Source organism: Kogia breviceps, chromosome 3 (assembly GCF_026419965.1).
Source record: "Kogia breviceps isolate mKogBre1 chromosome 3, mKogBre1 haplotype 1, whole genome shotgun sequence".
NCBI classification, from domain to species: Eukaryota; Metazoa; Chordata; class Mammalia; order Artiodactyla; family Physeteridae; genus Kogia; species Kogia breviceps.
The window spans coordinates 67750566-67766346 of record NC_081312.1 but is presented as its reverse complement, the minus strand read 5'-3'; positions in this window follow the sequence as shown (position 1 = coordinate 67766346).

Sequence of the window (15781 nt, the reverse complement as noted above, 5' to 3'; positions counted from 1 at the left end):
AGCATGGTTGGTCAGTAAAAGTTTGTTGAATGGACTTAACCACTCTTCTCAGAGTTGCAGAACTGCATGTCCAATTGCATGCTATTGTGAAGGTTCTACTGGTTCTTTAAACTCATTATCATATGTCCAACCAGTTCCTTCTCCATTCTTTTCTCAAACCAGGATATACTGGTTTGGAGAACCAAACTGAACTGAAATTCAGTTCTCTCTATTTTTCAAGTTTCCACCTCAAATCATCAGTCAAGTTCAATCCATTCTACCAACTCAGTGTCTCTCCCATTCATTGGGTCTCTCATTGCTTAGTTTAAGTCCTTTGCAAGTTTGCTTGAGCAATTGCAGGCTTCAAACTGCTCTTCCTGTCTCCAGGATTGATTTCTAATGTCTGCCTAAAGGATCATGCTTTGTTTGTTACCAGTCCAAGCTCTCTCTGCTTGCTGCACGACAGGCCGATAAATCGGAGATGAGTGTTGAGGCAAGGAATAGCGACTTTATTCAGAAAGCCAGCAGACCAAGAAGATGGCAGACTAGTGTCCCCAAAAAACACTCTTATCAGGGTCTGGATGCCAGTTTCTTTTATAGAACAGAGAGGGGGAGGAGGTGAGGAAGTAAAGTAAAAAGGCAATTAGTTTCACCTGGCTTGGCCAGCATCAGGGAGGGGATGAGTTAATTTCTTCTTTTCTGCAGCCATTCACAGGTAGGTGGGGTCAGATTGTCTCCCTGTGAGCTGACCAAAGGCACTTTAGTTTAACATTCAGGCAGAGGGGCAGGGTTCCCTGAGGCAGGCCATTATGTATGATTATAATAATAAAAGCAACAAAAAGCAAAGGTTAAAGTCAAAGAAACAGATCCAACATGGAGTCAGATTTTGCCCTTCACTGTTACATGTTCACTTTATATCTCCTGTAGCATCCAAAATAGGATTTCAATAAATGTTTGTTGAATGAATGGCTGGGATTAAGAATCAGGAGATGCAGAATGGGTCATATATTTGTGGAAGTTCTTTTATATGTATGGTACTATACTATACATCAGTTCATTTAATCTTTACAACACTCTTGATGCAGACACAAGATTTACTTTCTATTTAAAATTTTTTACTGCACTAACATTGCTTTATAACAACAAGATTTATTAATCTTGTGTGTGCATTTATCCCTCTTTGATCTTTAGAGAGAATTTTGTCCTTCCCACTTTAGTTTCTTCCCTCTCCTCCACTTATAGGAAGAATTTTCTCCCTTCTACTCTGGTTCTTCGGACTTTTTTAATTTTCCTTTTTGACAACCTAATCATTTAAAAATATATATTGCTTAAAAGAGTGAAGATTGGGAATTACCTGGCAGTCCAGTTGTTAGAATTCTGCACTCTCGCTGCCGAGGCCTGGGGTTCAATCCCTGTTCTGGGAACTAAGATCCCACAAGCCATGTGGCACAGCCAAGAAAAAAAAAGAGTGAAGATTGAGAGGGATTCTAATTTAATTTATTCAGGAAAAAAATCTAAAGGGGAAAAATATCAAGTTGCTGGTAATCCTTTTCTTGAGTCACTGAGCATTCAAGTTAAACTGACATGACTTTGGCTCCAGATCTATGGGGGTTGAGGCATTTTTAAGATCCATCTTAGGAGAAAAATTAACTTTACAGAGGCTCTGCCGAATTTCAGATGATGTGCCGGTCCTTAGGTTTTTGTGATTCAGGTTTAAGAGAATGGAGATGGGGAGTCTGCATAGGTCCAGGCTGGGGGGAAGCAGTAGGATGTTGGCTTGCAGCAGGGTGGGGGGGGGGCAGGGTCCCTTTGCTATGGAGAATGCAGTCCAAGGGCAAATTGGAGATAATTTGAAATTGAAAATAATATTCATAATAAAGAACTAAGGGGGTGGGGGAGGGAGAAAGATGGTACAAATAAAACATTAGCCAAACTGACTAGGGATGAGGAGGGATTTGTGGAGGTTTAGAAAATGGGCTTTGGAGCAGCTTTGGGAGAATGAGAAAGAAGAAAAAGGAGGGTTTTAAGTATTGCTGTGGGTGACAAATTGGATATTGGATCTTTTAAAATGGATGTTCTTTGAGAAAAGCACATAAAAAGATGGGAATTCCTCTTAAAAGAGTTTTGGCTACTGGGCCTTGTTTCTTTCAGTATGAAATTGAGCCACGTGGAATCCACATTGAACAGAAAACTAGGGCTTGGAGAGCCAACGTTTTACTAACATCACACAGACAGTAAAGGGCTAAGTCAGAATTTGAATTTTTTAAAAATTAATTAATTACTTATTTAAATTTATTTATGTATTTATTTTTGGCTGAGTTGGGTCTTCGTTGCTGTACATCAGCTTTGTCTAGCTGTGGCGAGCATGGGCTACTCTTCATTGCGATGCGCAGGCTTCTCATTGCGGTGGCTTCCCTTGTTGTGGAGCACGGGCTCTAGGCGCTTGGGCTTCAGTAGTTGTGGCATGTGGGCTCGGTAGTTGTGGCTCTCGGGCTGTAGAGCACAGACTCAATAGTTGTGGCACACAGGTTTACTTTCTCTGCAGCATGTAGGATCTTCCCGAACCAGGGCTCGAACCCATGTCCCCTGCCTTGGCAGGTGGATTCTTAACCACTGCTCCACCAGGGAAGTCCCTAAGTCAGAATTTGAACCCAGGCCTCTCCAGTTTCAAAATCTGTCAGTTTTTCATTCTCACATGCTACCTGTGGTTCAGAAATCTGTTGAATCACATTTCTACAAATTCCATTGAAATTGTGATAGGAAGCCAGGTTCCTAGTAGTTATTCCTCATTTATGAGCTTTCTACCTGAGAATCTTTTTTTTTTTTTTTTTTTTGCGGTACGCGGGCCTCTCACCGCTGTGGCCTCTCCCGTTGCGGAGCGCAGGCTCAGCAGCCATGGCTCACGGGCCCAGCTGCTCCGCGGCATGTGGGATCTTCCCGGACCGGGGCACGAACCCGTGTCCCCGCATCGGCAGGTGGACTCTCAACCACTGCGCCACCAAGGAAGCCCTGAGAATCTTTTTGTTTCAGGGATGGCGGGAGGTCAGTTAGTGAATCCTTTCCTTCTGGGGGTCAGTTAGTGAATCCTTTCCTTGCCATGCTTTCTGGTTTTCGTTTATAATTTCTAGTTCAGTCTTTCTGCTTAAGAACATCCCCTGATTTAAAAGACCTTCAGAGATACACCTGAAAGTAACACAACATTGTAAGTTAACTATACTTCAATAAAGTAAAAATTAAAAAATATATATCTGTATATATGTAAATGACCTTCAGAGAAATAATAATTTCAAAACCTAAACTCTCCCCAGGGATAAAAGAGGAAACATCACTGCAAGTGTGACCTATTTACAAGCATCACAGGCTCCCACTCTGTCTGGAGAGGTGACAGTATTTTGAATCATAAGGAAATGGAAAGATCTGAATTTAAAAGACTCTAGGATACATTGTCTCAAGAGTTTGGAAATACGAGAGTCCTTGGCATATAATACCATTAGAAACATGGACAAGATGAAATAATCATAACTGTGATAAAGATGAAGAAGATGATTATGGTGATACCAGCCATTATTGAGTGCTACTTAGAGCAGGCGCTATGCAAATTGCTTTACATGTGTGCTATATAATATTTTGAGATATTAACTTTTCTTTCTCTTTTCCCCCATCCTAATCAGGCAGTTAGTTCTTTTCCTCAGAGGAGGTATCAACACAGATAATAAAAGTGGCCTAGAAGTTTCTCTGTCTTTTGCTTACCTTGAGTCTTTAGAAGAACTTGGAGAGTTTATGAAGGTAAAAGGGAGAAGTAGATTTGTAAGAATAGCTAGAACAGTGGTTCTCAAACTTCTTGATCTCAGGACCTCTTTATGTTCTTAAATATTATTGAAAACCAAAATGTGCTTTTGTTTACATGTTACTTTCAGATAATTTGTGGATATTCTTTTAGGGTATGTTAAAGAGAAAACCACAGGCCCCAAATGGTGCCACTTACGCTGAAGCTTATGGTACCAAACCTAGATTAAATACCTGATGTAATTGTAGTTTTGACCTTACCCAGGAATGTAATCTTAATCTGCCAGCCTGGAATTTTCTACTCAGCACCAGTGAGGTAATCAGTCACATGGGTCCTCTCTATATCCCCCTCCTCCCCTAAGAAAGGAAGAACAGGTAATCTGCATGATAGACCCTCATCCTTCCCCTAGAAGAAGGTGACCTGGCCTGAAACAATCCTTTCTTTTCTTTTGTTAATAGCTTCCTTGCCCCACCCTCCTTATGCCTTTAAAAACCTTCCATTTTGTTCAACCCATCAGAGTGCCCTTCTGCTTTCTTGGTGGGATGCCCTCCAATTTATGAATTGTTGAGTAAAGCCAATTAGATCTTCAAATTTACACAGCTGAATTGTTTTTAAAAAACAGGTACTATACTAAAACTCAACAAGTAGTAATTTATAGTCTAGTTGCAGTGTGGAATCTGAAACCAGATAAATGAACTTTTTGTCTACCGTTACATTAAAATCCCTTCATCTGTGTTGTACTTAGAATGGATCCTCTACCCTTGCATGAATTTGCTAGCCATTCAGAAAAATATTGGCTCACTGAGTGAGTTATGCAGATCTTCCAGATGTTAACATCTTTCACTATATAATATTAAAATATGACATTGGTTGTCACCATTGATCTCATCAGAAAAGTTGTTAACACATCAGGAAGCTGTACAGGTTTTCCAAAAATTCTATATTTTATCGTTAGCAACAAATGTTCACTTGCTTATTTCTTTATTTTTAACTAGCAGGCTCACTTTGTTCCTTTGGTAGAAAATACCAGCCTAAAGCCTAGGGGCAAATAAGATGGCTGTCTGTTAGTAGTTCTTTTAATTAAAATGAAAAAAGGCGGCTAGTTTAGCTCACAGCTCAATTGCTCTAGTGTTTAGTGGCAGAAGTTCAGTGTAGCAGGACATTCTGTGTATTTCCCATTTCACCAGTCATATTAAAAACGTGTATACAAGGGTCAAGATTTAATAAAAATAATACTTTTTACTGCTTCATCAAGGGCATTCTTAAGTGAAACTGTTTTGTTCTTTACTGCAAGTGTGTGGTAGAAGAGAATACAAATGTTAGTATAGTTTGGTACTGCTGGGGAGGAAAAACTTTTCCTGTACCCTTTTAGATTCTGTGCTTGAGAGTCTTCAGAGTAAACTGACAAACAACAAGTTAGCAAAAGAAAAGACAGATTTTTATTCAAGTAAGGATACACTGGAGTTCACAGAAAATGTGACTCAAAGAGGTGGTATTTGGATGGAATTAGAATTTGGGACATATATAACACCTTATTAAGGGAAAGAGAGAAACGCACTTAAACAAAAACAGTTGACTTCTTAATAAAGGTCTGGGGAGAAAGGTCACTGAGGGGAAAACAAATGATCTTTTGGAAAGATGAATGGGCTCTTAGGAGAAAGTCTGTGTAGGGGTGTGGGTGTGGTGACTTCTCATCTACAGGGATAATAGTTGCTCCAGGGCAAGAGATTTATGACAATTGAGTTCTTTTTTTTTTTTTTAATAAATTTATTTATTTATTTGTTTTTATTTTTGGCCATGTTGGGTCTTCATTGCTGCGCGCACGGGCTTTTCTCTAGTTGCGGCAAGCGAGGGCTACTCTTCGTTGCAGTGCATGGGCTTGTCATTGCGTGGCTTCTCTTGTTACAGAGCACAGGCTCTAGGTGCTTGGGCTTCAGTACTTGTGGCACGCGGGCTCAGTAGTTGTGGCTCGGAGGCTTAATTACTCCGCGTTATGTGGGATCTTCCCGGCCAGGGCTCGAACCCATATCTCCTACCTTGGCAGGCAGATTCTTAACCACTGCACCACCAGGGAAGTCCCAATTCATCAGTATTTTAAATGATAAACTTTGTGTTCGTTCAAGAAAATTCAGCAGTAAAGAGTGGTATAACGTGATTTCCTGGTCCCAGTCCTTACTCACCATTAATAGTTTTATATATCCTTCTGGAAAATGTCCATGCTTATAAAACCAAATACATGCACACACACATACATGCTTTAACAAATAAAAAAACTTGTATACAAATAAATATATATGATCTATTAATAAAATCATAAATAAGAGCATAATATGCATTCTATTCTGCAACTTTAACAATTAAGTGTTTGTTGGGCATTTTCATACAACAGTACAATTGATTTGCTACATTTAAAAAATTAGTTTCATATTATTGCAATATTTATATTACTATGCTTTAATCATAGCCTTAGCAACGGACATTTATGTTGCTCATATATATTTTTTAAAATAGGTATTACTTTAAAAAAGTAGGTATCACTTAATTGGCCTCCAATATGTTGCACCAGTTTACACTCCTACCAATGGCATATGTGTGTGCCTGTTTCTCAGCACCCCTATTGTCACTGAGGATTATCAAAAGTTTAAAAAATAGATTTAAAAATTTATCTAGGGCTTCCCTGGTGGCGCAGTGGTTGAGAGTCCGCCTGCCGATGCAGGGGACACGGGTTCATGCCCCGGTCCGGGAAGATCCCACAAGCCGCGGAGCAGCTGGGCCCATGAGCCATGGCCACTGAGCCTGCGCGTCCGGAGCTTGTGCTCTGCAACGTGAGGGCCATAACAGAGAGAGGCCCACGTACTGCAAAAAAAAAAAAAAAAAATGTATCTAAGTCTGTCTTTTGCAGTAGAAATGTATATACATTGGAAATGCATGAAGTCAGCACATTTACCTGAGTAAACAAATTGTAGAGTCCCACATCAGTGTAAGAGTAAGGTAGTGGGGAGTCATAAATTTGTTTCTCTGGTTTATTTTCCTAAGATTTGGGACTTAGAAAGCATTTCTCATACAGTGCTCCAAGTGGTGAGTGGGTTCACAGGCTAGATGGGGATGTTATACTATAGACGGTACTACGCCTCTAATTCCAGCTTCCAGGGTACTTGTAGTTAATATCCCCAAAGTATAAGGCCGTGCTGGTAGTTTGAGACTCTAATCACTATTTAACCATGTTTTGTTTTATTTTATTTTGTGTGAAATACATTCAGACATCCAATATGGGAAGTCAGAAACACACTTCCGCTCTATTGTAGTTATATGGGGCGTACCCACCACCTCACCTCTCCTACCTTCCTCACACCGAGAGACAAGACTTCCCCAGAGTTTTGGATCTTGGCAATTGGACGTGCCATCTTACACACTACCCTTGACTGAATGTGAAACAACCTGAGAAACACAGACTATTCAATGGGAGAAGGGAGAAGAGGAGTGAAGGAGGTAGATAAAAATCCCCCTTGGCTATGAAGAAAAGGCAGAGGGTTTCAGTTCCCTTGTTTGAGGCACAGATGGCACAGAGCCCCAGGAATAGGCTTAAAATAGTGATCCTGGCAGGGCATATAAGACTTATGAGATTGATCAGGAAAGCTTCCAGCTTATGAGGTCTCCAATGTCTTTTTTCAGCCAGCAACTGGAATAGCAAAGTAAGTCATTTTTCCAATTTCTTGATATACTTCCTATCAACAAATAGTTTTTTCAGACTTCTTGGGTGAGAATGCAGAGTTCTCTCCTACATTGAGGGGAAGGAACCTGTTTCCTGGAAATAGCTCTGCCATATTTCACCAGAAATTCCTCATAGCCTCATTGGTTGTATTTCTTAAGGCTCTGATAAAGTTCTATGTTCTGAGAAAGAGGGGACAAGTAAATACAAGTCCACTTCAATGTTCTGAATTCCTGGGTGCAGAAAGTATAGTATGTATACTCTCATCTCTATACGCACCACAGTATTTGTTTCTGGCACTGAGAAACAGCATTCAGTGAGCACCAAAACACTTGGATTTTGTACAACTTTTTTTTTTTTTTAATGAATCCTTATCTTAAAATGTCTATCAACTTTCTTTTACTTTTTAAATTTTTATTGTCTCTTTTAGTCTTTTAAAAATTGAGGAATAATTGACTATTAGCTGGTTTTTTAAAATAATTTTATTTTATTTGTTTATTTATTTTTGGCTGCATTGGGTCTTTGTAGCTACGTGGTCTTTCTCTAGTTGCGGCAAGCGGGGGCTACTCTTTGTTGCTGTGCACGGTCTTCTCATTGCAGTGGCTTCTCGTTGCAGAGCATGTGCTCTAGGCATGCGGGCTTCAGTAGTTGTGTCACGTGGGCTCAGTAGTTGTGTCCCACAGGCTCTAGAGTGCACGCTCAGTAGTTGTGGCACACGGGCTTAGTTGCTCCACGGCATGTGGGATCTTCTCGAACCAGGGATAGAACCTGTGTCCCCTGCATTGGCAGACAGATTCTTAACCACTGCCACCAGGGAAGCCCTCAACTAGTTTTTAAAATGTAAAATCACAACTTTTGGTAGCAGGTTTAAAAAAACTAATTAAAGCTAAATATTAAAGAAATTCAGATGGCCATCAAATATTTGCCCTCCAAAAAGAATGCCGGGCCTAACTGAGTTCATTAATGAGTTCTACCAAATCTTTAAAGAATACTTAATATCTCTCTCATGCAAACTGTTCTAGAAAATAGAAAAGTTCAGAAATGGCCAGTTCATTTTGAAGGCCAAAGTCTTTTTTTCATTTGTTCATTCATTCATTTATTTATATTCAGTTTTTTAAAATTGAGGTATAATTGACATATAACATTGTATAGTTTTATATAATAGGTGTTGTACACCTGTTAGTTTCAGGTGTAGAACATAGTGATTTGATATTTGTATATATTGTGGAATGATCACCACAATAATTCTAGCTAATATCTGTCACCATATATAGTTGCAAAAAAATATTTTTTTTCTTGTGCTAAGGACTTTTCCAGAGGCCAAAAGTCTTGATTCAAAAACTAGATAATGGACTTCCCCGGTGGTACAGTGGTTAAGAATCTGCCTACCAATGCAGGGGACACGGGTTCTATCCCTGGTCCAGGAAGATAGCACATGCCTTGGAGCAACTAAGCCTGTGCACCACAACTACTGAGTCTGAGCTCTAGAGCTCGTGGGCCACAACTACTGAGCCCGTGTGTCACAACTACTGAAGCCCACACACCTAGAGCCTGTGCTCCACAACAAGAGAAGCCACCGCGGTGAGAAACCCACGCACCACAATGAAGAGTAGCCTCTGCTCGCCACAACTAGAGAAAGCTCACACGCAGCAACAAAGACCCAAAGCAGCCAAAAATAAATAAATTTATTTAAAAATAAGGATAATACATGAAAAGAAAATTATTGACCCCAAACACTTATGAACGTAAGTGCAAAAAAAAAAAAAAAATCTAAATAAAGTATTAGCTAAACAAATCCAAAAAAAGTATTTAAAAAATCATACATCAAAATCTAGTAGTTTATTCTAGTAAAGCCATACTGGTTCAAAAGTGGAAAATCTACCGGTGTAATTTACCACATTAAGAAACTAAAGTAGAAAAATCATTATCTAAATTGAGAAGAAAACACTGGATAAGTCTTAGTGCCTATTTATGATTTTTTTAAAAAGCAAGAACTCTGAGACTTCCCTAGTGGCTCAGTGGTTAAGAATCTACCTGCCAATGCAGGGGACACGGGTGTGAGCCCTGGTCCGAGAAGATCCCACATGCTGCAGAACAACTAAGCCCGTGCGCCACAACTATGGAGCCCGTGTGCCACAACTGCTGAAGCCTTTGCACCTAGAGCCCATGCTCCGCAACAAGAGAAGCCACCCCAATGAGAAGCCCCACGCACCACAATGAAGAGTAGTCCCCGCTCGCTGCAACTAGAGAAAACCCGTGTGCAGCAATGAAGACACAACGCAGTGAAAAAAAAAAAAAAAAATTAATTAATTTTTTTAAAAAGCAAGAACTCTTTGCAAAGTTGGAGTATAGAGCTTTCTTAATTTGATAAAGATTTTATACCAATTTCAGACACGTCTTAAAGATTGAAAACAAATCCTTGTTAATTTACCATAGTGCTTGTAGGGAAGGAAAAATAATTTTTCTTCTACCCTTCTGAGTTCTTAGCTGAGACCCCTAAAATAAAAGGCAGATTAACAAAACAGAAGAAAAACAGAAGTTTATCAACACATATACCTCATGGATACATGGAAGATACCCAGGGAAAAATAAGTAATCACTGAGGTGTCTTAGAATTCAGAATTAAATACCAGTTTAATAGGGAAAGAGGACCAGGAGATGTAGGCATCTTAGGGATGAGTAAATGATTTTTAGGAAAGGTGAATGGGCCTTTAGAAAAATAAATGTGAGTGACAGTTTGTCTGAGTGTGGTTTCCATTTCTAGTCTCCTCTCCTGTGATAAGAGTCAATCTTCCCTGGTTTATTAAATTCGCAGGGTAGGGATTTATGACAACCGAGTTTCTTTTTGGAGGATCTGTCTTTAGGCAGATAAGGAGAGTTCAATGAAAGCCTCCCCCTGCATTTGCTGCTTTTCAAATGCTAACAGCTCAAAATAACCAATGTACCAAAATGGCACATTTTGGAGTGGCATGTTCTGAACTCCTACAGTCATATTTTGGGGTGGCATTATTCTCCTACCCATCATGCTATAAGGAAAAGTTGTATTGGTTTATTTTATCAGATTTCACATACAGGTTCTGTGAAGATGATTTGTAGAGTGTTGAAAACATAAAAACAGAAAAAATTGTTGTGGACTTTTGTCACTTTTTTTGGTTGCCCAGTTTCCAACTCTTCTTCCTTTATGGGAGAAATCCTTTATTGTTTATAATCATGTAGATGAGATGCAATGCTCTGCTTCCCACAGTGGAACCTTACGTGGGAACATCTTCCTTTTTCTTGAACTGTAGCCCTTCTGCAGCCAGAGTGAGATATGATCTTGGCTTAGCCAGTGAGATGCTCCTGCCTGGACCCTACTCTAGCCGGATGGCCCATGATGGTTCGATTGTGCTAGCTGTGGCAGTGATCAATGGAGGCAATGTCCAGCAACTTCCTACTTCTTGGTCTTCCAGAGCTGTCTTGACTCCTGCATGTCTTCTAAGTTTGGTATTCCTTTCCCATTGACTCATTGAAACCATGAGAGCCTTCAGTAAATTCTCATTTTTCTTTTCATTTAAAGTTTTATGTATATGCAACTGAGAACCTTGACTGATACACCTTTCTTTCTATCACCTAGAAGCAATTCAGTTAATGTTTTATTCTATTTCTTTCCATATTTTTGCTTTGCATTTTTAATATAATTAAGATCAAGCTCTCTACTTTTTTTTTTTTTTTTTAAGAACAATAAACACCTTTATTACATGGGCTAAGATAGGAAGGAGGAGGACTCATTTGCCTTTCTGGGCCTTGATTTTCCTTAGATAGAACTCCAGCTCCTTGCCCTCCAGCACATAGCCATCTGCTTGGCCACAGTGGCCTGGTCTAAAAGTGATGCATGCAAGAAGCTTGCCCTGCTGAAGTGCTCCTCTAGAAGACTGCTGATTTGAGCATTCTTTTTCCTTTCATCATATTTCTTCTGAATTTTCTTTGATAGTTTTTTGTTTAAAATCTCTTCTTCTTAGACATACAAATGGCCAAGAAACACATGAAAACATGCTCAGCATCACTAATTGTTAGAGAAATGCAAATCAAAACTACAGTGAAGTATCCCCTTGCACCCATCAGAATGGCACTGTTAAAAAATCTACAAACAATAAATGCTGGAGAGAGTGTGGAGAAAAGGAATGCTCTTGTACTGCTGGTGAGAATGTAAATTGATACAGCCACTGTGGGGAACAGTATGGAGGTTCCTTAAAAAACTAAAAATAGAACTATCATATGACCCAGCAATCCCACTACTGGGCATATATCCAGAGAAAACAGTAATTCAAAAAATGCACATACCCCAGTGTTCATAGCAGCATTATTTACAATAGCCAGGACATGGAAGCAACCTAAATGTCCATCAGCAGTGGAATGGATAAAGAAGATGTGGTACATATATACAATGGAATATTACTCAGCCATAAAAAAAAGGAATTAAATTGGGTCATTTGTAGAGATGTGGATGAATCTAGAAACTGTCATACAGAGTGAAGTAAGTCAGAAAGAGAAAAACAAATATTGTATATTAATGCATATATGTGGAACCTAGAAAAATGGTACAGATGAACCAGTTTGCAGGGCAGAGATTGAGACACAGATGTAGAGAACAAACATATGGACACCAAGGGGGGAAAGCGGCAGGGGGGCGGGTGTGATGAATTGGGAGATTGGGATTGACATATATACACGAATACGTATAAAATGGATAACTAATAAGAACCTGCTGTATAAAAAAATAAAATAAAATTCAAAAAAAAAAAATCCTTCCCAGGTAGGATTTAAAGAAGTTAAAAAGCTCTCCTCAGCTCCATAGATGAGAGGTTAACAAACCCAAAGGCCAGGGGACAGGGCAGGTGGCCCAATCTTGCCAATTCTGAGAACTTTGGCCACCTGCCAGGGTAGACAAAGCAAACCAGCACATATCTTTTAATTTCCTCACAGTCTATTGAGTAACATATAATAGATACTCTTCAACTGAAAGAATTTAAAGTCACATGCCTAGGGCCTTCTTATTTAGCCAGCCTCTCCCATGTTGACCTCTTATCACCAAAAATATCTCCTGTAGCTATTCATGCTATTAGATCCCTTTACTGCTGTTGTGGATATGTGTAAACAGGAATTTTCATTTGAGTCATGATTAGTCTCCAGATAATTAACTCATGAACTTGTGGCTAAAAGTTTCCTTTGTTAATAGCCTTAGATTCTACTAAAGTAGAGCTAACAGAAAGGAGAGAGAAGTAAATTTGGTTGGGGGAAATACTACTATTTGGCACATACTTCTTAAACCAGTTTAACTTCATTTTACTGTATTTTTGATTGGCCAAAGTGGGTAAGAGACTTTACATAACTGCTATCTTAATCTGTAGAGTTAGAGAAGTTCCTTGATTTGTTTCTAAGTTCCTTAAATAGCTTGTATTAATTTAGCTCTTTTGACTTTCTCCATGTACGTTCATCCTGTCACCACTCAATAAGTATTTGGTGCTTGTATTTTGGATCCAGCTGTTTAAGAAGAACAACTGAGAAGGAAATTAGGCTATAATTCTAGAAGGTGAGATTGAAATAGGTGTTAATCTTAAGCATAAAGACAAAATGAAATCGGGCACACAGAAAAATGAGCAAGGTGATTATGAAATTTGCTTCTAAATTAAATATAAATCTACAGCAAGCTGCATCTCTTTCCAGAGTCAACTCAGGGCCAGCCGGCAACCTCTGTAGTCCTTTGCAGTGTGGTAAATCCACTCAAGACCTTGAGTTCTGCTGTCTTCCCTATCGATTCAAGTTAAGCTAGGATCCTTTTGTTGTTGTTGTTGTTGTTGTTTTGGCTGTGCCACCTGGCATGCAGGTTCTTAGTTCCCCAACCAGGGATCAAACCCGTGCCCCCTTCAGTGGAAGTACAGAGTCTTAACCACTGAACCGCCAAGGAAGACCCTAGGATCCTTTTCTTGAAACTCATGAAAATAAGACAACAGATTCAGTTGTCGACATTAGCAGTGGCAGTCACTCACTCTGTTGCTGTTGGGTTTTTTTGGTTTGTTTTTTGTGTTAAAAAAAAACCTTTCTTTAAGCTTTTATTAGAAAGTTGATTTCATATGCTCTCCTGCTGGAGTAAGTCTATATCTGAGGATGCTAAAAGCCTTGCTGCCAAGCCAGTTTTGAATATAGTTTAAACTGGGAAAGGAACCTTCATTGGGATGGTGGCCAAGAACCTAGTCAGTTGTAGATATAGCTTAAAAGGTCATTGGCTCACTTGCAAGAATGCTGGCAGCCTCAACATTTGCTACAAATTCCTCTCATTAATCCATTGTTTTTGAATTTCTTTCCCACTGAGAAACCCAAGAATGTCTCTTGCCTGAGTGTACCATTCTCAGCTGATCTGCTCCCCTGAGATGTTAGGAATGATGCCCTGCAGCATCCCCCACGTGAGTCACAGCTCAAGAGGCAGGAAGCCTTACAAGTTCTTTGCATATAGCCACTACCCTGTCTCTCTGTGACTCAGTCCACACTCTCAAAAGGTCATAGACAACATGCCTTGAGAAGCACCTGAGGCTTAGACCCAGAACTGTCAGAACCAGAAAGGGTCTCAGATAGCCTGTCCAAGAGGGGAACTAACCATCCTGGCTCACCTGGTACTGAGTTCCCTGGGACACAGAACTTTCAGTGCTGAACCTGGGAATCCTAGACAGATTGGGATAGTTGGTCACACTGTGCTCAACTATTTAGCAGAGAAGAAACTGAGGCCAGGAGGCTGACCTGCCCACACTAATAACAAAATTAGAATCCAGATCCATTGGTGCTAAGAGTTCAGTGCTCTTTCTATTCTGGTACTTCCTTATATGCACATAGTGCATTACACACTGTAGGTACCTAAGTTTCTATTGTGGTTGTTTTATGAGTTCAAGGGAAGTGCTTTTCACAGATATGATCATTTGTAATTAGCAGTGATCTCACTCAAGGTCATCATGAGTCAGTGGTCTCTACTTCTGGACTCTGAACAGAATAGATTGAATGAAGGGGAGGGAAATGTAATGAACAATAATAGAAGTGGTTAAGAAAACAGAAGGATTGAGCTTCCCTGGTGGCGCAGTGGTTAAGAATCCTCCTGCCAATGCAGGCCTGGTCCGGGAAGATCCCACATGCCACAGGGCAGCTAAGCCCGTGCGCCACAACTACTAAGCCTGCACTCTACAGCCCGAGAGCCACAACTACTGAAGCCTGCGTGCCTAGAGCCCGTGCTCTACAACAAAGAGAAGCCATTGCAACGAGAAGCCCGTGCACCGCAATGAAGAACAGCCCCCGCTCGCCACAACTAGAGAAAGCCCACGTGCAGCAACAAAGACCCGACACAGCCAAAAATAAATAAATGAAAGAAAGAAAGAAAACAGAATGATCGTGCAAAGATGGAGAGACCTATGTGTACAGGTTGGCTGAGCAACACTGCAGCAGGGGACACATAGAAATACAATATGGGGTATAAACACCAAAGAGAAGGGTACATTATTTCCCTGTCCTCAAAGAGTGTGGTAATGACCATGTAATGAAAATTATATCACCTGATGTTCATTGTTATATGTTTTGCAAAGACTTCAAAAGAACCTAACTCCCAGCAGTATTTGTCCTTCTAGGTCTGAGATCTGCCCTGTTTTTCTTACCAGTTTTCTCCCCTGTATACTGAGTTTTCAATAAAGTAGCATAAATTACTAGGGATCATTAGTTTGTTATACCTAGATCTTGTATGATCTCTTATCTAAACACTGCTGTATCCCATTCAATACTATAGTCTTCTCACCTGCAAGAGGAACTGGTGGTATCTGTATGAGGGAACAGAAAAAGCATTAGGAATGTGAATAGCTGATGATTAAGTCTAGAGAAATGACTGTTGGAAACAAAGGTCCAGGAACATTATTTATTGTGGCCATCGGGTAGTGCTAGGCACTTGAATTCTTTTATTTGGGATGGAACTCAAGGAAGTGGCACATGGAAAGGGAGCAGCATAGATAAAATGGAAGTGACTAAGGTATTTTGACACCCATTAAGATGGGTGTTAACTCAAAATGGAAGCCAGATACCTACTCTTCTATTCCACCACACCTTTACCTGCTGGTGACCAGAGACAGAGTTACCTTTTCTTCTGACTAATCCCTAAAAACACAGGTGAACAGAGGCATAGCTGACCTACTTTGTAAATACTTATTATAGTGTTAATCAGCAAATTTACTGCAGGCAGAGGTCAAGTGACCTCAAAGCCATTCTGCTTTAGGCTGAAAGCCACAATGGGAGCTGACCTT